The 22,271-nt window shown below is 34.8% G+C and overlaps 1 long non-coding RNA gene across 1 annotated transcript; it reads left to right on the forward strand.

The window, feature by feature from the left end:
• The first annotated feature begins 1,508 nt into the window (after positions 1-1,508).
• LOC112133035 (uncharacterized) lies at positions 1,509-8,422 on the forward strand. Its single transcript, XR_002914697.2, has 3 exons — positions 1,509-1,671; positions 2,507-2,705; positions 8,104-8,422. It is a non-coding gene; the product is annotated as an uncharacterized LOC112133035 (long non-coding RNA).
• The last annotated feature ends 13,849 nt before the right edge of the window (positions 8,423-22,271 follow it).

Below are 22,271 nucleotides of genomic sequence, written 5' to 3' on the forward strand. Positions count from 1 at the left end.
TTTATTAGGATGTAAACTTGTGAATTTTATTGACTGTGTAGTTTATAGCATATACATTGTTCCTGTCTTGACATTGTTTTACTTAGTAATTATTATTTAATATTATACACTAATATGCACATCCATTGTCATAGAACTATAAGAAATGATTTTAATAAGTGATAAAGTAGTACAGATTACTATGACACATTTAGTAATCAATATAACTTTTAATATTATTCTGAGATCCATCTCTATTTATAATCCAATTGCCCTGTGTTAATTTGTATAAACAAAATAGTACTTACAAAATGGAGAGTATGCAAACAATGAAAACCAGTCTTTTTTTCCTGAGTATTATCATTATTTATTGTCAGGAATGCAATAGATTTCAAAATTGTATGATCCATCTGGAGAATCGTAGTAAGAATCTGAAGCTGTGTCTGAGCATCAAAGTAAAAGGGTCAATTGGTAATGTTTGTTTAAAAAGTAATAAATGTTAAGGAGATTAGTAATATCTATGCTATGTATTAATCATGCCCAATAAAGTCACTTTCTCACAACAAATTTTTCTCATTTTCAATTCCTCTTTGGCTTATTATTTCTTTATTAGGCAAGTTTCTTGCAGCTGCAAGAAATAGAATCAAATAATGGTGTAGGGTAAAATATAGCAATAAAAATAATTTGATTGGGTTATATAACTGGCATTCTCAGTGTTACATGTATGTTCATGTTCCGAAATAGGTAGACATGGGGCTCTCTCAAATTTATCTAAGAGTAATCTCTTTTTTGACTCTGCGTTGCTTCATTCTTTTTTTTTTTTTGAGATGGAGTCTTGCTCTGCCATCCAGGCTGGAGTGCAGTGGTGCAATCTCGCCTCACTGCAACTTCCGCCTCCCCGGCTCAAGCAATTCTCTGCCTCAGCCTCCTGAGTAGCTGGGATTACAGGCATTCACCACCACACCCAGCTACTTTTTGTATTTTTGGTGGAGACGGGGTTTCACCATCGTGGCCAGGCTGGTCTTGAACTCCTGACCTCGTGATCCACCCGCCTCGGCCTCCCAAAGTGCTGGGATTACAGGCATGAGCCACTGCATCCGGCTGTGTTGCCTTCATTTCAGTGCATTACCTGTCTTGGTGTCGGCAAATGTGACTGCCAAAATTTCCAAGTTTTTTATCAGTTTATAAAAGTTAGCAGAACGGAGTGTCTTTACTCAAAGTTATGGAAGAAATTATATTGTACTCTCATCCCTGTAGTGAAAAAGGGTAATTAGATTCAAAAGAATAGCATGGACTAATGGTAAGAAGGAAATGGACCATCAAAGGAAATGTAGCCTGTGTAACGGAATGAATGTTTAGGTCCTCCCCAAATTCATATGTTCAAATCCTAACACCAATGTGATGGTATTAGGAGGTGGGACCTTTGGAAGTTGATTAGTTCATGAAGGCGGAACCCTCATGATTGTGATGCGTGCCCTTATTTAAAAAAAAAACAAAACAAAAAAAAACCTAGAGATGGACGTCTGTGAACCAGAAAGTTGGATCTGCATAAATAGAGATAAATTCATGTTTATGGAGAAGACAATTGAATATTGTGAAGATGTCTTTCACTAAAATGATCTATAAATTCAAAGCCGTTTCTGTCAAAATCCCAGCTGTCATTTTTGTAGCTGTATGCACTGATACTTAAAGGTATATGAAGATGTAAGGATGCAGTATAGCAAAAATAATTTTGAAAAAGAAGTAGAAAATTGAAGAACTGAAACTATCTAAGTTCAAAATTTATGAAGTCATATAGTTATATGTCAAAAGTTAATAGTTATATGTCAATAGTTATAAAGTCAAAAGTTATAAAGTCGTAACAATTAAGAGTACGCTGGTAGAAGGATAGACATATAGATCAATGGAAATAAACTGAGCGTTTACAGATAAGTTTTTACATCATGGTGAATAGATTTTATACAAAGATGTCAAGAAAATTTAATGGGATTAGAAAACTCTTTAGCAAATGATAGTCAGTCTGTCAGACAGCCACAGGCAAAACAACTTTGACCCTTACTTTGAATCATACACATATATGTAACGGCTAAAACTATACACAAGAATAATGATTCATACAAAATTAAAATATAAATTGAATTCCACCAAAATTAAAAATATTTATAATTGAAATGACACTATTAAAAAATGAAATGACAGGCCATAGACTGAAGGGAAATAATTACAGATTCTATATCTGAGAAAAGGCTTAATGTCAGAATATGCAAAATATTTTAAATCTCAAAATATTTTTAAAACTCCCATTTTTTAAAATGTGCAAAAAGTTTCAATAGACATCTTAATAAAGATTATGTAAAAATAACAAACAAGTACATGAAAACTGGCTCAGTAACATTAGGAAAATAAAAATTGAAATCACCATCAGATACTACTAGACACCTACTAGATTGATTATAATATAAAGACAGACAATGCAAAATATTTTTGAGTATATAGATCAATTAAAACCACCATAAATTTCTTGTAGGAATGTGAAATAACAGTGACACTTCGGAAAATATTTTGGCAGTTTCCTTAAAAATAAAATATAAGAAACAGAAAACCAAATACTGCACGTTCTCACTTATAAGTGGGAACTAAATGATGAGAACTCGTGAATACAAAGATGGGAACAATGCATATGGGGCCTATCAGAGGTTGGAACGTGGGAGACAGGAGAGAATCAGGTGAAATAACTTATTGGTACTTGGCTTACTACCTGGGTGATAAAATCATCTCACAACAAACCCCATGACACAAGTTTACCTATATGACAAACTTGCATAAGTACCCTTGAACTTAAATGTAAAATTAAAACAACAACAACAATGACAAAAACCTAACTCCAAGTAAAAATCAAAGTCCAATAACATCATGCAACTGCAATTACTGATAAAATGCAAAAGGAGAAAATACTGAGTATTGAAGGGGCCAAGGAGCAAATGAAACTCCTTCTGGTGAGGATGTAAATTGTTGCAATCATTTAGAAAACTGTTTCCACTTTTAGGTGTGTGCCAAATAGCAAAGAGTACATCTATACACACGAAAAAGACATGCAACAGAAAGTTTACGACAGCACGGCTCATTTTACTCAAACATCAGAAAGAACCAGAATGTTTATCGATCATGTAATAAATTAATTTTTATGTTCCTTGAATGGACTACTGTACAACAACTAGAATGGAAAATCTACAAATAAGCTTAAGAATACAGAGAAACATTACCAACACAATGTTGAGCAAAACACTGAATGATATATAAAGAAAACTATACAACAAACAAAGGACAACTATATATATTGGTGTGTATATATATATATCTTGTTTGCATATTTCATGCAATGAATGTCAAATTCCATTAATCTCATGTAACATAAAAGTTTTGCTTGATTTGATTTGTTCTTGTTTCTATCTTTTCTCTTTCATTTCTTTCTCTTTTTTGTCTTTCTCTTTCTTCCTCTTTATTTTGCTTTGTAATAAGTCCATCCATCTATTTCTTTAATTCCTAGAAATATTAAATGAAAATCTCCTTATTTATTATACATATCCAATTTATTGTGCACAACAAACTTAGTTTCTTTGAACAGGCCATTTTAAAAAGTAATAGACTATTTTAAAAGAAGTTCCAGGTTTGCATAAAAAATAAGCAGGGTAGGCAGGGTTCCACATACTACCAAGCTAACCCCTCTCAACATAGTTCCCACTAATAATAGCATCTTGCATTTGGTGTGCTATGTAGTTTGGAAATTTGTCCCCATTCAAATTTCATGTTAAAATGTAATCCTCAGTGTTGGAGGGAGGACCTGGTGGGAGGTGTTTTTGTCATGGGGGAAGCTCCCTCACGAATGGCTTGGGCCAACTTTTTGGTGATAAGTGTGCTCTTGCTCTGAGTTCCCTAAAAATCTGGTTGTTTGAATATGTGTGAGAAATCTCCCCTTCAGTCTCTTTCACTTGCTCCTGCTTTCTGCTTTCTACATGTGACGTGTCTGTTCCTGCTTCACCTTCCACCATGATTGAAAGCTCCTTGGCTGGGCATGGTGGCTCACACCTGTAATCCCAGCACTTCGGGAGGTTGAAGCTGGCAGATGGCTTGAGTCCAGGAGCGCAAGACCAGCCTGTGCAACATGATGAGACCCTCGTCTCAGCTATCTGGGAGGTTGAGTCAGGAGGATCACCTGAGCCCAGGAGGTTGTGGCTGCATTAAGCCATGATTGTGCCACTCCACTCTAGAAAATACAAATTATTTTGGTAAAGAAAAAGACAGATTTTGATTTTGATTTTTAAAGCCACACTTTGGCTCTGCTTTAGTATACTAACTTTTGGTCTCCAGGGTTAATTCTTACTCCTATTAAATTATTTTTCTCCATAGCTTTTACACTGTTGATGGGACTAAACTAGTTCAACCATTGTGGAAGACAGTGTGGCGATTCCTCAAGGATCCAGAACTAGAAATACCTTTTGACCCAGCCATCCCATTACTGGTTATATACCCAAAGGATTCTAAATCATGCTGCTATAAAGACACGTGCACATGTATGTTTATTGCGGCACTATTCACAATAGCAAAGACTTGGAACCAACCCAAATGTCCATCAATGACAGACTGGATTAAGAAAATGTGGCACATATACACCATGGAATACTATGCAGCCATGAAAAAGAATGAGCTCATGTCCTTTGTAGGGACATGGATGAAGCTAGAAACCATCATTCTGAGCAAACTATCAGAAGGACAGAAAACCAAACACCGCATGTTCTCACTCATAGGTGGGAATTGAACAATGGGAAAACTTGGACACAGGGTGGGGAACATCACACACCAGGGCCTGTTGTGGGGTGGGGAGGGGGGAGGGATAGCATTAGGAGATGTACCTAATGTAAATGATGAGTTAATGGGGCAACACACCAACATGGCACATGTATACACAAGTAACAAACTGCACATTGTGCACATGTACCTTAGGACTTAAAGTATAATTTTAAAAAAAGTTATTTCTGTCTTATCTCCCTAACCTCTATATCTTTGGCCTTATGAGCATCCATAACTCCTGCCTATTTGTCAAATTAATTGGATGATTACTCCCTTTTCCAAGTTATTAATAAACTCTAATATTGACTGCATCCAGAAAAGATTACCAGTGCCCTTGCCGGGTGCTACCTCTGTGAAATGAAAGAGGCTGTAACTCCTGATCTCTAACCTCCCCTCCTTTCTGATCTTCCTTTTCCTCATTACATGAGGTTTCTCCCTCTCAGCTATTTTTTTTTTCACTTTCAAAAAGAATTTCATGCCCTGAGAGGTTTGTGTGTCTATAGAAGTTTTCTTTAGAAATCAGTTCAAACCACTTACCTGTCATCGTTTTTGTTAATTCTTGTGGTTCACTGTAATGTCTCCAAGTAGCAAATTCTATATTGATAGTTCCATTTTGCATTGAATCTGAAGAATAAGGAGACCAAGTACACTTTTAAGGACACATCACAAGAGAAAAATAGAATTAGGAATAAACTTAGATTTTTGAATTGATTCTTCAACAGTTATTTATTGTGTCCCTTTTATAAGGGCTCAAGTATAACAGAAAGCATCCCTTTTACCTTTTCCCAAATGAAATGTAAGATGTTTCGGGAAGCATGGAAAGAGACATAAGATATTACTAGCACTGCTGTATTATTAAAATAATAGGAAAATTTATTTTGTATGCTTCTGCTTTTATTTCCATGTCTAATCTGTAATTAAATACTGTATGTGTAGAACTCACTATTTCCACATTTCCCCTTATTTTGCCAAAACTTCGTTGGGAAACTCTGACTAGGTTGAAATAAAAAATAAATCAAAATGTTAATTGTTAGCTGTTGAATAACTACCAATACTTGGTAAATTTAAAAGTAGTTTTTCCCCAAAAGTTTCATACTTGAAGCAAAAATTATGTTTTAGTTGCATAATTTAGAGTAAGTAAAATATTTTCATATGCATTCTCTTAATCTGAGCACCTTTTTGAAATTCATATAATCATCCACATTTTGTAAATGAGGAAATTGGGGTCAGATAGTTTAAATAATTTTTAAGAGTTAAGGATGTCTTAATCCTTAAATAAAAGAACTAAAATAAAAATCCAGATGTTCTTGCTCCAAGTCAGTAACATTGGCATGTTCGTAGGAATAATACTTACTAAGGGTTTACGATATGACAGGAACTATTTTAACTCTTTTATTTGTATTGTCTCATTTAATAATTAAAAGCACTAAATAAAATAACTATTAGTGATATTCTAGGCTTACAAGTGAACAATTATAGGTACTAATTCCATAGCTAGTTGAGAGTTAAGATGGGTATACATTTCACATGTCTGCAACCCATAAAATTCCATATTAATTCCATAGCTAGTTGAGTTAATTTCGTACTTACTTCATAGCTAGTTGAGAGTTAAGATGGGTATACAATTGACATGTCTGTTCCATAGCTAGTTAATTCCATACTAATTCCATAGCTAGTTGAGGGTTAAGATGGGTATAAAATTCACATGTTACCCCATAGCATGACACTCACTTTCTGTCACTTCCGGATACTAATTAAACCAAAAAGGATCAAGAATGTAATGTATTATTTTATTTAATTAAGGCCAACACAGAGCAGCTGCTTTTCACTTTCATAAACCCTCCTGTGTATTCTATACATTATAAGTCAGGGGAATGACCTTATTGCCTGATTTACCAAGGTGTGGTCTGCAGAGCAGTAGCAGTAAATTCACCTAAGAGATTATGGGAAAGGTAGCACCTCAGGCCTCGCCTGCCAGTCCTATTGCATCACAGTTGTCATTTGAATAACACTCCCAGGTGATTCTATATGGATGTTAAAATTTAGAAAGTATTGCCTTAGTGTACCAACGATGACCAAAAACAGTTTTGAAAATTACAGATATAGTTAAGCATTTTTTTAATTTATTTTTTTTAGATTAGGTTTGTGGCTATTTATAAATATAAAATATCTTTGCTCATCGCATCTTTGAACTTTGTAGTGTTCCATGGTTTTATATATTTAAAAGAAATTTGAGAAAACTAATTTTACATTAAGATGTATTGATCCTGCTTTTTCTTTTGTCTTTTAGATTTCACTTATAAAGTCCCATTCAGATTTAATATAGTGTTGACATAAATACTTTGTATATATCAGCAAATTGTGCTACGTTTTTGAGAAATAGCAAGGGAGATATTAGCTTAGTAAACTTGAAGCACAAATTAGAAACTTGTTTCCTAGGGAACATCTAAAATCATATGCAAGAAAATCATGAGAGATAATACATATAAGCCAAACTCTTTTTTTTCTTTTTTTCTTTTTTTTTTTTTTTTTTGAGACGGAGTCTTGCTCTGTCGCCCAGGCTGGAATGCAGTGGTGCGATCTCCGCTCACTGCAAGCTCCGCCTCTCGGGTTCACGCCGTTCTCCTCCCTCAGCCTCAGGAGTAGCTGGTATTACAGGCGCCCGCCACCACGCCCGGCTAATTTTTTTTGTATTTTTAGTAAAGACGGGGTTTCACCGTGTTAGCCAGGATGGTTTTGATCTCCTGACCTCGTGATCCACCCGCTTTGGCCTCCCAAAGTGCTGGGATTACCTCCATGAACCACCGCGCCCGGCCGAGCCAAACTCTTTATTTGAATATTACTGTACAGTCATACAGTATCTGTATAGTCATAATTTTTTACACACCTTAACTTTGTGTTCTAAGTTATCATGGTCAGAGGAAATGTTGTATGAAAATATGTGATTTGCATCTGTTTAGAAAAAATAAAGAAGTCCCACATATACATTTATATCCTTGTAAAGCTTGGACATCTAAAGCAAAAAAATAATATGTTCTTTAAAATGAGAGAAAAAAGTTGAAAATTTCAGTCCAGTTGAATACAAAATATTTCTCCAATCCACTCTACTACTGAGGTTATGAATGTACGTTACATCTCTAAATGTAAGGAAATTTACTTTTATACATTGCATCTTTAATTTTTTTGTTTTGTGTCATTTTGAAGGCTTACAGAATTTAAGAGAGTATATCACCTGTTAAAATAAGACTAGCGTTCTGTCTACATTTTCACCCTCAGGCAACAAGTTGACAAATGGACATGAATTTCACCTCTGAGAGTTTCATAAGCTGGTATTGTCCTGACATTGCAAAGTGTTTACCACAAAAATCCTGTACATCCATCATCCAGGGCCAGCGTTTGCCTGATTCTAATTCCACTGACATTGAAATCTACAGCTCTCTGCGAGTCATTTATCACACTTATTAAAATGTTCCATTGTGAATTGGAATAGCAATTCACTATTATTTCAGAGTGCTGCCCAAGGGGCATTCTATGCAGCAAATCTTAATGCTTTATTGAAATAGTAGTTTGGTTTTAATAAATGATTCTTTGCAAAGGTATCTTGCTTTCATTATGAAAGGTGATGTTCGCTTTCTAAATCTGGCATCCTTGCCTAAGATTATGTAGATATCTCAGTTTAATATTGCATTTTCCTGCCCTAAATAGTCCATCCCTAATATTTGAACAACGATATGTCAATTAGATTAATTAGACTATTGTGTGAGAAGTATCTTTTAAAATTCTCTTTGAACTGGAGTCAAATTACCAACATATACTGAACAACTTTGAAATAAGATACATTTCATATGAATAAAAATAAATTTTTTCATCAGAAAGGAGGCATTTTCACAATAGAGCAGAACATTTTTGAATAGAACTTACTATTTTATACAGCAGACTCTCCCACATCAAGATTTGTTACTTTTTTTTTTTAGAAACCTTCGACTGCATCAGTGCCCACTCCAAAGTTCTCTCTCTCTCTCATATTCACTCTTGCTGTCTATTATTTGCTCATGGTGACATTGTGAACAGCACTATCTATTTGACATCTGACTAGAAAATGAAAAGTAAATAATTTTGTAAAAGTTCTAATTCCCTTTTTCCCACTTGAAGTTTCAGTCACTGTAAATCCAAAACAATAGATACTCCTTTACTTTGGAAAGAAGGAAGATTGACGTAACTTAAAATAACACGTAACAGTATAGCTGGCGTAAATTCATGGTGTTTCCTTTGATAGTTGAAACAGGACTTATGTACTTTCATACTTATTTTCCATCATTAGACAATACAATCATCAAACTATAGGCTAAATTATTTAACCATGGCTACACAGCAAATACGAAGAGATCAAAAATGCAGCTTTTAACAGAGAAATCTTAAATCCTACCCCTGATGCTAAATTGTGCTTCTCAACCTTGACATGTCCCTTTAAATACCTGCTTATTATTTCCTTTTAGTCAGGAAAATTGACTTGGAGACTAACTATATATATAGTTGAATATATATATATATATATATGTATATACACATATATATTCAAATCTGACCCAGTAACTTTATAGCAATTTAACATCCTGAACCATAGGAGATTTAAAGTTTGAAAGTGACCTTAATTTTTTTGCCCTGCCATCTGATAATTCTGAAATATCTATATGAAAAATTTATAGGGGAGTATGATCCCCATCTATAGCTATAAGCAAGAAAAATGGCATATGATTAGATTTCTTATGCTAGACAGCAAGAAGAATGTTAGAATCTTTGTGTCTGAATGAAAGTGACTCAGACTTCTGCAACCATTAAATCACCACTTTAGTCTCCCTTTTTAACATGTTTTTGGTAATCAAAGTGGAGAAACACTGGATTTTGTTTTAGAAGATTGCCATCTATATACTGTGATTTCAAGCGTGTCTCATAAATGTGGGAGAAAAAAAGAATCTGTATGCACAGAGTTCTCTTTTCTTTTTCAGAATAAACATTTGAAAATGGATCTAGAAATTGTCATAAAGATTCCATTGATTCGCCCTTTTTTCTCAGGAGAATATCCAGCAGTGCCAAAGCTAAATTAAAAAATAATAATAATCTGAAGAAAAGATAGGCATAGACTGCCCATAATGAAGCCCCTGTGCTGATTAGCAAAATCAATTATATTGTTTTAACTCCCATTTTCTGAAATCTGACTTTTAAGAAGCAGGAGAAATTCCAAAACCTGTCACAATTCTGACACATATACACTCCATCAGATGGGAAAACTAAATCACAAAGCATGTGATACTCTGTTTATACAAAGGCCTGACCATAAACATTGGTAGTAACTACAAATGATTTATTAGAGAAGATGCTGGGTAGATAATTAACCAGGGTTCAAAAACAATTATCAAATGAGAAAGGATTCTGTCATCTTTTCTGAACAGATAAGGTATATCTAAAAATTGATTTTAGGAAAACAATTATTTTTCCAATCATAATAATTTTAATAGGATGAATTAATTACTTATTTTATACTCCAAAAGAAGGTGGCTGCAGTGTGTATTTCCACTTGCACCACTTTAAATCTGTTAAGTTGAAATCTTATTTTCCTTCCAGCTACACATACTCAAGACTCTCTGAGAACAATTGAATGATGATGTCTTTTAGTTATAGCTAATGAAATACCTGAAAGAAAATGAGAATTTAAGCAAAACAAAAACAAAAACCTGAAAACAGAAAAAAAAGAAAGTTGCTCTAAATTGATGCTGAAGATTGATTCATAATATCTTTCATGTAAATTCTTATTATATAAGTAATAATAATGCCCAGTGATGTCTTGTTTTTAAATGACTAACCACTACAATTACTACCATTGGAAATATTTGATAGCTTTATTAGGAGCACACGAATCTCCTCATATAGTGCCAACATATTTTCCAACTCTGTTTCTGATTTAAAACTCATAAAAGTTTAGCCTTTGTCTTTTCTGTTAAATAACATTAGTTGTAGAAAATAATTTAATTGATTGTAAATATCAATATGGGGGAGGATTTTTAAAAGGTATGTTTTTCATGTTTCTGTTTCAAAATAAACATTTATACGAAGAAACTCACATGCCAGGCATTAATTGCCCTGTTAAGGTAGTATAAATAAATGAGTATATTTCAATTTATGTAAATCTTACATAAACAAAGGCCAAATAATAGTTAATATTAAATTACAGTAAAAGGGTGGGCTTTTGAGAAAGTTCTGGTGCTTTTGCTTGTGCTTCACCATTCATTAAATATAATGAAATATTTACTTAATATTTACTTATTGTCTTTGAGCCTTATCAATTTATTGTAGAGATTTATTTATGTTAGCACATGGAAAATGACTAGACCTGTGTCTAATATGTGCTTAGTAAACTCCCAAGACATTACAAATAAATTCAAATGACTAATTGTTAAAGTGGAAAATTTTTTTTAAATCAGATTTTCAGTCTTGATAAAAGCCTAGAGCATACAGATACAGCAATGCTCAGGACAAATGCATAGCTTAGATTTTTATACTAATGAAAAATAAAATAATTGTTTTAACCTTCTTCTTGGAGAAGTTAAAAGATAATACATTGTATTGCCATTCCCTTGCCTATCTGGATGGTGTTTAATTGGTAAACTATGGAGATTAAAAATTCAAAATCACATGCCCCTTTGTTTATTAATTTTATTTCTAGGAATGTGAATACACTTACACATAATAATGACATATGTTAAAAGATATTAATTGTGCCATTTATGGCAATTATTTTGTTATTATTTTCTAGGTTTAGTGAGTTATGATCAGAAATGAGTGTCTACTTTTTAAATTTTGTTGGATTTCTTTTGGTAATAGAAAAAATATTTTTAATATTTATTATATACTATGTATTATATATTTTATTATTTTTATACTTTAAAATATATTGTAAATATTAAAAAAATTCTCTGGAAACTGGAAATGAATTCTGGTCTTCTTTTAAATGTATGATACTTGATATATCTTGTATAGATTTACCTCAATAATCAGTTAACATAAATTGATATAAACAAGTGCTAAACATTTTGCTGTTTCTGTGGACATTTCATTGCCTATGAAAATTTAAAATTAGAGTTGAATTTTATAACTTTCATTAAATTTTCTGTTAGAAATAAGACATTAACACCCAATGCATTCTTTATTGCGTTTAAATTATGTATGTTAAGACATACCCTGTCCTGGTAGAAACTTATTTAGTTATTATGAAAAATTTAGGTGAATTTTAAAAAGAATTTTTAAATGTATTAAGTTAAAAATGTGCTGAGAGAAACTTACTTCTATAGTGACTGACACTCAAAACCTATTGCATTTGTGACACTATAAATTAATATGTTGTATTTTCACTCATAAAAATTAAGAGAAAAATACATCTATTTGCTCTACTCTATTGGAAGGCCAGGTGTACAGATATAATTGCGCAGTGTTTAAGATTTTGGGGATTTGAGAGAAAACTTGGGTTGGTGCCCAGATTTCACAGTTTACTAAAAATAATGGGGAATTTACCTAATCTCTCTAAACCTCAGTTACCTCATTGGTTTGCTTAAGAATTAGCAAAAATAACATGTTAACAATTCTAGTTGTGCCCAACATGTGCCGATTTTTTCAGAGTTAAAAGTATGTAGATTTATCAACTCGATGTAGCCTATTTTTACGTTATTCACGTTTTAAATACTTTTTGTTCACTTGTATAAAGCTGTGAGAGCTAAATTGAATGTTCCTTCTACAAGTGTTTTTTTCTGTCTGTTTTTCTCATATTATAAGCTACACGTATATACATAAAGTTTTGCTCATATGTATTATATAATGGTAAGTTTTATGCTTCATAGATATTCTAGGATTTTTCATTTTGGGATATATACTTAATCATTAAAAAATAAACATTTTATTTTAAATAAAAAATTTTCCCCTGATTATAATTTAGCTTCATTTAAAGTGAATCTTCATTTAAGCGAATCTTAAATTTCAGGTTTTTATTTGCCTAGTATGACTTTGCTCATTTTAAAATTTTCAGTCTTCCTTATCTGTTTTTGTGTTATCTTTTAATGTAACATACAAACAGGTTTTCTTTATAACTCCTTTTATTTCCTTTCTAGAGATAGGTTTACCTAGGGATAGGTTTATCCCAGTTATCTTCATTATTGCCACAGATATACTTGAAAGTCTCATTTGATATTTATTCTGTGAATTATCTTTGTTGTAATAATAGTTTTGTTCATTTTTCTTTAAAAATTTTATTATATGGCCTGTGTTTTCTATTTTTTTTTCTCTAAGTATATTTTTGGGAACTCTGTAAGGCTTTCAGAATTTGTATTTTTCACTGTCTTCTGTGTCTGACTTTTAGTTTGGCTGTATATAAACATTTTTGTTACAGTTCTTTTCTTTCATTCTTACTTCTTTCCTTCCTTTTGTTCTTTATTTTTTCCCTTTATTTCTTTTTCTTCCTTTTATTAGACCTTTGTAAAAATTTCTTTGTTATCTTCCTGAAATGATGTTTACTTTGGATTAGTTTAATAAAATATTATTTGATTATTTTCTCTTTATGGATGATTTGAAACTTTGCTTAATTGCTAAAACATTTCTTAACTTTCATAACGATTACCTTTATTTGGAAATATCTCACAGTTGATGGTTCTGAATCAATATTTTGGGAGTTTGTCTTACTTTTTATTTTATAAGTAGTTCTTGAATTATACAGTATACTAAAATTTTTGAATAAACCAATTATGTATATACCAAATCTTATTTACCTCTCTTCTACATGAGGCACTTATCTGTTTCATAGAATTATGGCTTTATTTTTAATTTTTCTATCATTTATCTTTGATTACTTTTTCACACCTTTTTTACTTGTTTTGTCAACTTTAGATTAAATCTTTCAACCACATAACTCTTGTGAAATGATGATTTTGCATACCAGCTCTTCTCTTGACTCCATCCCAGTGGCTATCTTGTCACTTTCACTCTTACATTGTTAACATTTGTTAGCTGGAATCAGCTCTAACTATTGTGGCTGTAATTTAGTTCTCCATGCTTTTGCAAGGGAAGGACCATAGCAATTGAAAATCAATCTCTATTATTTGCATGATCATAATTTTATCATTACATTTCACTGCATAGTCAAATAATATACTATTATATTTCTTCATATATATATTATTTTCATTATTAGTGCTTCTGTAATTTGAAATTGCCTTCATTTTCTTCCTGCACAAATTTGTTTCACTGTTGCTTCAAGTCTTATCATTCAATTCTTAAGAGTCTTATTTTTTGAGATACCTCTCTCCACTTTTGTCCCTCTGGCAGCTTTCCTGAAAACACACTGCTCTTCCTCAGAAAAATATAAAACTATCTTCATTTTATTGCTTGATTGAGTCAACTGTTATGGTTATTTTATAGCCTCATTTTGCTATTCTGTATCTCCAAAAATTTCTCAAGGTAAATTTGGAAAATACCAAATGGTATTCTCCACATGTATGGAAAATAGTTTTGAGTCCTTGCTTATCTGAGAATGAATTGATTCTGTCTTCCCCCTCAATTTCTGTCCCAATTATCTATTTCTAAATAAACTACCTCCAACCTTTTGTGATGAAACAACCATTTAATATGTCACCATTCTGTAGGTCTTGAATTTTTGTAGGACTCTACAATGACTTATCTTTAATTTAGAATGTTTGCTGCTTCAGATGGGGCAGCAAATCTGTACTTGAATTCTTAGATCATTTCAACTTTCTTTATTTTTTCTGCATTGAGCAACTTCTGGTTTACTCTTCATTTTTTTTTATGGCACTATATTGTCTTTCTCCTTTTTCTGAGTTGTGAATATTTCAGCTTTTTAATAAATTTTGTGTTTCGGCATTGTGTTCTTATTGTATAATGGAAATTTATTCCTTTTTAAAAAAATTATGGTGGTATTTGGTTAAAAAAAGTTATTTTCTTGGTGACTTTTTTATGGATGTTCTTTATCTGCCAAAATAGTTATTTTTTCCCATCTTTCTGCCAGTTTATTTCTTTTTTTTCCTTGTTATGTATGTATGGATCCATTTTTTCCTTGTTATGTATATATAGATCCATTTCAGTTTGTTTAATTTTTGGCATTCTTTTGAATGAGATAAGTTCTGACTGGACCAGCTACTAGTAAAACGTTCATATTGGGGAAAGGCGAGTACCCTGTTATACGGGATCTGGAATTCTTTTTATGATACAAGGTTGTTTGCGTGATTTATGTAACCTAGCCTTCACTTCTTGTGGTCAAACTAATAGACACAGCACCACAGCCCACAGATATTTTTCACTTAGCAGGTGAGTATTATGGACACTCAGCAGAGTAAATCTAAAGAATGAGAATAAGGAAGTTTCCCATCTTTGTTACAGTGGCATTTAACATCAGCTTAAAATCAGATAATTACTCTCTAAAGGATTTAGGGATCTTGATGACATCTGTGATGCTCAGAGTAAATCTCTTTTTGTTTTGACACGAATAGAGGCCTATGACATTCCTATTTCCTTTAATTTTCATTCTAGCCGGTCTTGTCAGTGGTGAGCATGTCCAGAGTCAATGGTCACCCTTATCTGTAGATAAGCAGATTTACCCAGGGTAAGAAGGTAAACAGACAAGCTAGGACCACCAGACCTTATTATACACATGTTTATTTTAGCAATATTAAACATAACACTAAAAACAGAAAACCCCAAGCAACAGATTAATAGATTTGACTGTGAATACCTAAAAGATTAAGAGAAAATGATAAATCATAAAATTTGAAATACATGTATATTTGTATAGAAATTATTAATTACACAAGAGAAAAATGATAATGTATGTATCATATATGAAAACAATTTAGTAGCTGGGCATGGTGGCTCATGCCTGTAATCCAAGCACTTTGGGAGGCTGAGGCTAGTGGATCACTTGAGGTCCGTAGTTCCAGGGCAACCTGGCCAACATGGCAAAACCCCATCTCTACTAAAAATAAAAAAATTTGCCTGGCATGGTGGCACATGCCTGTAACATCAGTTACTTGGGAGGCTGAGGCTGGAGAATTGCTTGAACCTAGGAGCAGGAGGTTGCAGTGAGCCAAGATCATGACACTGCACTCCAGCCTGGGCAACAGAGCAAGACTCTGTCTCAAAAAAAAAAGAAAGAAAAAGAAAAAGAAGAAATATAAATGTCCAATTCAGATAAAAGTCTTTGTGTTTGTGCTCAATTGCACCAGCATTGAACCAAATATACATCAAAATGTAAATAATATGTAATTTTAAAAATTCGATCAAATATTCAGGGGTACCATGTATAAATTGCTGATTAAAATACAAGTCAATTCAGCCATGTACATGAATCTCTACAAATATTTATAATATTTTACTGAATAATTCAACCTAGGATTCTATTCAGAAAATGTTTGGCCTCGTTCGGATAGGGTAATCAGTTTAGCCTGTCTGAAATTTAAATGAAGAACTTTTCTATTGAAAAAGCTAGTAACTTTCAAAAAGTGGGGAATTCCAAGGAAATATTCTATGTTCTTTTTAATACATTCTCACTATCAGATTTAATAATTCCGCATGCATTATGCCTTCCTGAGACAACTGCTCTCTTGTGCTTCAAGATAAATAAGAGCTCTCCTGTCACCCTACCCTGTGGTCCACATTTATTTAATTTTTTTCTCTATTTAAAAATCTCCAGTGGCTGGCAAGATGGCCGAATAGGAAGAGCTCCAGCCTGCAGCTCCCAGCGAGATCAACGCAGAAGGCAGGTGATTTCTGCATTCCCAACTGAGGTAGCTGGCTCATCTCATTGGAACTGGTTAGACAGTGGGTGCAGCCCACGGAGGGCAAGCCAAAGCATGGTGGGGCATTGCCTCACCCTGGAAGTGCAAAGGTTCAGGGAATTCCCTCCAGTAGCCAAGGGAAGCCGTGAGGGACTGTGCCGTGAGGAAGGGTGCATTTCAGCCAAGATACTACGCTTTTGCCATGGTCTTCACAACCGACAGTCCAGGAGATTCCCCTGGATGCCTACACCACCAGGGCCCTGGGTTTCAAGCACAAATCTTGGCGGCCTTTTGGGCAGACACTGAGCTAGCTGCAAGAGTTTTTTGTTTTTTTTTTTTTTTCATACCCCAGTGGTGCCTGGAATGGCAGTGAGACAGAACCATTGACTCCCCTGGAAAGGGGGCTGAAGCCAGGGAGCCAAGTGGCCTAGCTCAGCAGTTCCCACCGCCATGGAGCCCAGCAAGCTAAGATCCACTGGCTTGAAATTCTTGCTGCCAGCATAGCAGTCTGAAGTCAACCTGCGATGCTGGAGCTTGGTGTGAGGAGGGGCGTTTGCCATTACTGAGACTTGAATAGGTGGTTTTCCCCACACAGCTTAAACGAAGCTGCCTGGAAGTTCAAACTGGGCAGAGCCCGTCTCAGCTTAGCAAAGATGCTGCAGCTATACTGCCTCTCCAGATTCCTCCTCTCTGGGCAGGGCATCTCTGAAAGAAAGTCAGCAACCTCAGTAAGGGACTTATAGGTAAAACTCCTATCTCCCTGGGACAGAGCAACTGGGGGAAGGGGCAGCTGTGGGCGCAGCTTCAGCAGTCTTAGCCATTCATGCCTGCCAGCTCTGAAGAGAGGAATGGATCTCCAAGCACAGCGCTTGAGCTCTGCTAAGGGACTGGCTCCTCGTCAAGTGGGTCCCTGACCCCCGTGCCTCCTGACTGGGAGACACGTCCCAGCAGGGGTCAACAGACACCTCATAAATGAGAGCTCTGGCTGGCATCTTGTGGGTGCCCCTCTGGGACAAAGCTTCCAGAGAAAGGAACAGGCAGCAATATTTGCTGTTCTGCAGCCTCTACCAGTTATACCCAGGCAAACAGGGTCTGGAGTGGACCTCCAGGAAACTCCAGCAGACCTGCAGCAGAGAGGCCTGACTCGTGGAAGGAAAACTAACAAACAGAAAGGAATAGCATCAACATCAACAAGAATGATGTCCACACAGAAACCCCAACCGAAGATCACCAACATCAAAGGCCAAATGTAGATACACCCACAAAGATGAGGAAAAACCAGTGCAAAAAGGCTGAAAATTCCAAAAACCAGAATACCCCTTCTCTCCTCCAAAGGATCACAACTTCTTGCCAGCAAGGGAACAAAACTGGACAGAGAATGATTTTGATGAATTGACAGAAGGAGGCTTCAGAATGTGGATAATAACAAACTCCTCCGAGCTAAAGGAGTACCTTCTAACTCAATGCAAGGAAGCTAAGAACCTTGAAAAAAGGTTAGAGGGATTGCTAACTAGAATAACCAGTTTAGCAACAAACATAAATGACCTGATGGAGCTGAAAAACACAGCACAAGAACTTCGTGAAGCACACACAAGTATCAATAGCCGAGTCGATCAAGTGGAAGAAAGGATATCAGAGAATGCAGATCAACTTAATTAAATAAAGCGTGAAGACAAGATTAGAGAAAAAAGAATGAAAAGGAACAAACAAAGCCTCCAAGAAATATGGGACTATGTGAAAAGACCAAACCTATGTTTGATTGGTGTATCGGAAAATGATGGGGAGAATGGAACCAAGTTGGAAAACACTCTCTATCCAGGAGAACTTCCCCAACCTAGCATTCAAATTCAGGCCAACATTCAAATTCAGGAAATACAGAGAACACCACAAAGATACTACTTGAAAAGAGCAACCCCAGTATACATAATCATCAGACTCACCAAGGTTGAAATGAAGGAAAAAATGTTAAGGGCAGCCAGAGAGAAAGGTCAGGTTACCCACAAAGGGAAGCCCATCAGACTAACAGCTGATCTCTTGACAGAAACCCTACAAGCCAGAATAGAGTGGAGGCCAATATTCAACATTCTTAAAGAAAAGAATCTTCAACCCAGGATTTCATATCCCACCAAACTAAGCTTCATAAGCGAAGGAGAAATAAAATCCTTTACAGACAAGCAAATGCTAAGAGATTTTGTCACCACCAGGCCTCCCTTACAAGAGCTCCTGAAGAAAGCACTAAATATGGAAAGGAAAAACTGGTACCAGTCAGTGCAAAAACACACCAAATTGTAAAGATCATCGACACCATGAAGAAACGGCATCAACTAATGGGCAAAATAACCAGCTAGTATCATAATGACAGGATCAAATTCACACATAACAATATTAACCTTAAATGTAAATGGGCTAAATGCCCCAACTTAAAAACACAGACTGGCAATTTCGATAAAGAGTCAAGACCCATCGGTGTGCTTTAATTAGGAGACCCATCTCACGTGCAAAGACACACATAGAATCAAAATAAAGGGATGGAGGAATATTTACTAAGCAAATGTAAGGCAAAAAAGAAAAAAAAGAAAAAAAGCAGCGGTTGCAATTCTAGTCTCTGATAAAACAGACTTTAAACAAACAAAGATCAAAAAGAGACAAAGAAGGGCATTACATAATGGTAAAGGGATCAATGCAAAAAGTAGAGCTAACTATCCTAAACATATATGTACCCAATACAGGAGCACCCAGATTCATAAAGCAAGTTCTTAGAGACCTACAAAGAGACATAGACTCCCACACAATAATAGTGGGAGAGTTGAACACACCACTGTCAATATTTGACAGATCAATGAGGCAGAAAATTAACAAGGATATTCAGTACTTGAACTCAGCTCTGGACCAAGCAGACCTAATAGACATCTATAGAACTCTCCACACCAAATCAACAGAATATACAGTCTTCTCAGCACCACATCATGCTTATTCTAAAACTGACAACATAATTGGAAGTAAAACACTCCTCAGCAAATGCAAAAGAACAGAAATCATAACAGTCTCTCAGACCACAGTGCAATCAAATTAGAACTCAGGGTTAAGAAATTCAATCAAAACCGCACAACTACATAGAAACTGTACAACCTGCTCCTGAATGACTACTGGGTAAATAACAAATTAAGGCAGAAAAAAGTAAGTTCTTTGAAACCAATGAGAACAAAGACACAATGTACCAGAATCTCTGGGACACAGCTAAAGAAGTGTTTAGTGGGGAATTTATAGCACTAAATGCCCACAGGAGACAGTGGGAAAGATTTAAAATCAACACCCTACATCACAATTAAAAGAAATAGAGAAGCAAGAGCAAACAAATTCAAAATCTAGCAGAAGACAAGAAATAACTAAGATCAGAGCAGAACTGAAGGAGATAGAGACATGAGAAACCCCTCAAAAAAAATCAATGAATCCAGGAGTTGTTTTCTTTTTGAAAAGATTAACAAAATATGTAGAACATTAGCCAGACAAATGAAAAAAAAAAGAGAAAAATCAAATAGACACAATAAAAAGTGATAAGGGGAGATCACAACTGATCTTACAGAAATACAAACTACCATCAGAGAATACTATAAACACCTCTACACAAATAAACTAGAAAATCTAGAAGAAATGGAAAAATTCCTGGACACATATATCCTCCCAAGACTAAACCAGGAAGAAGCCAAATCCCTGAATAGACCAATAACAAGCTCTGAAATTGAGGCAGTAATTAATAGCATATCAACCAAAAAAAAAACACAAAAAGCCCAGGACCAGATGGATTCACAGCCAAATTCTACCAGAGGTACAAAGAGGAACTGGTACCATTCCTTCTGAAACTATTCCAAACAATAGAAAAAGAGGGACTCCTCCCTAAATCATTTTATGAGTCTAGCATCATCCTGATACTAAAACCTGGCAGAGACACAATAAAAAAAGAAAATTTCAGCCCAATATCCCTGATGAACATTGATGCGAAAATCCTCAATAAAATATCGGCAAACCGAATCCAGCAGCACATCAAAAAGCTTATCTACCATGATCAAGTCGGCTTCATTCCTGGGATGCAAGGCTGGTTCAACCTATGCAAATCAATCAACATAATCCATCACATAATCAGAAGCAATGACAAAAAACCACATGATTATCTCAACAGATGCAGAAAATACCTTCGATAAAATTCAACACCCCTTCGTGCTAAAAATTCTCAATAAGCTAGGTACTGATGGAATGTACCTCAAAATAATAAGACTTATTAATGGCAAATCCACAGCCAATATCATACTGAATGGGCAAAAGCCGGACAATTCCCTTTGAAAACCAGCACAAGACAAGGATGCCCTCTCTCACCACTCCTATTTAACATAGTATTGGGAGTTCTGGCCAGGGCAATCAGGCAAGAGAAATAAATAAAGGGTATTCAAATAGGATGAGAGGAAAGTCAAATTGTTTTTATTTGCAGATGACATGATTTTACATTTAGAAAACCCCATCATCTCACCCCAAAGTCTCCTGAAGCTGATAAGCAACTTCAGCAAAGTCTCAGGATACAAAATTAATGAGCAAAAATCACAAGCATTTCTATACACCAAAAATAGACAAACAGAGAGCCAAATAATGAGTGAACTCCCATTCACAATTGCTACAAAGAGAATAAAATACCTAGGAATCCAACTTACAAGGGAGGTGAAGGACCTCTTCTAGAAGAACTACAAACGACTCCTTAAGAAAATAAGAGAGGACACAAACAAATGGAAAAACATTCCATACTCATGGATAGGAAGATTGAACATCATGAAAATGACCACACTGCCCAAAGTAATTTATAGATTCAATGCTATCCCCATCAAGCTACCACTGACTTTCTTCACAGGAGTAGAAAAAAACTACTTTAAATTTCATATGAAACCAAAAAAGAGCCCGTAGAGCCAAGACAATCCTAAGCAAAAAGAACAAAGCTGGAGGCATCATGCTACCTGATTTCAAACTATACTACAAGCTACAGTAACCAAAATAGCATGGTAATCATACCAAAACAGAGATATAGACCAATGGAACAGAACAGAGGCCTCAGAAATAATACTACACATCTACAACCATCTGATCTTTGACAAATCTGACAAAAACAAGCAATGGAGAAAGGACTCACTATTTAATAAATGGTGTTGGGAAAACTGGCTAGCCATGTGCAGAAAACTGAAACTGGACCCATTCCTTACACCTTATATAAAAATTACCTCAAGATGGATGAAAGACTTAAACATAAGGCCTAAAACCATAAAAACCCTAAAAGAAAACTAGGCAATGCCATTCAGGACATAGGCATGGACAAAGACTTTATGATTAAAACACCAGAAGCAATGGCAACAAAAGTCAAAATTGACAAATGGGATCTAATTTAACCAAAGGACTTCTGCACAGCAAAAGAAACTGCCATCAGAGTGAAGAGGCAACCTACAGAATGGGAGAAAATTTCTGCAATCTATCCATCTGACAAAAGGCTAATATCCAGAATCTACAAAGAACTTCAACACATTTACAAGAACAAAACAATCTCATCAAAATGTGGGCAAAGGATATGAACAGACACTTCTC

This window comes from Pongo abelii, chromosome 3 (assembly GCF_028885655.2).
Source record: "Pongo abelii isolate AG06213 chromosome 3, NHGRI_mPonAbe1-v2.0_pri, whole genome shotgun sequence".
NCBI classification, from domain to species: Eukaryota; Metazoa; Chordata; class Mammalia; order Primates; family Hominidae; genus Pongo; species Pongo abelii.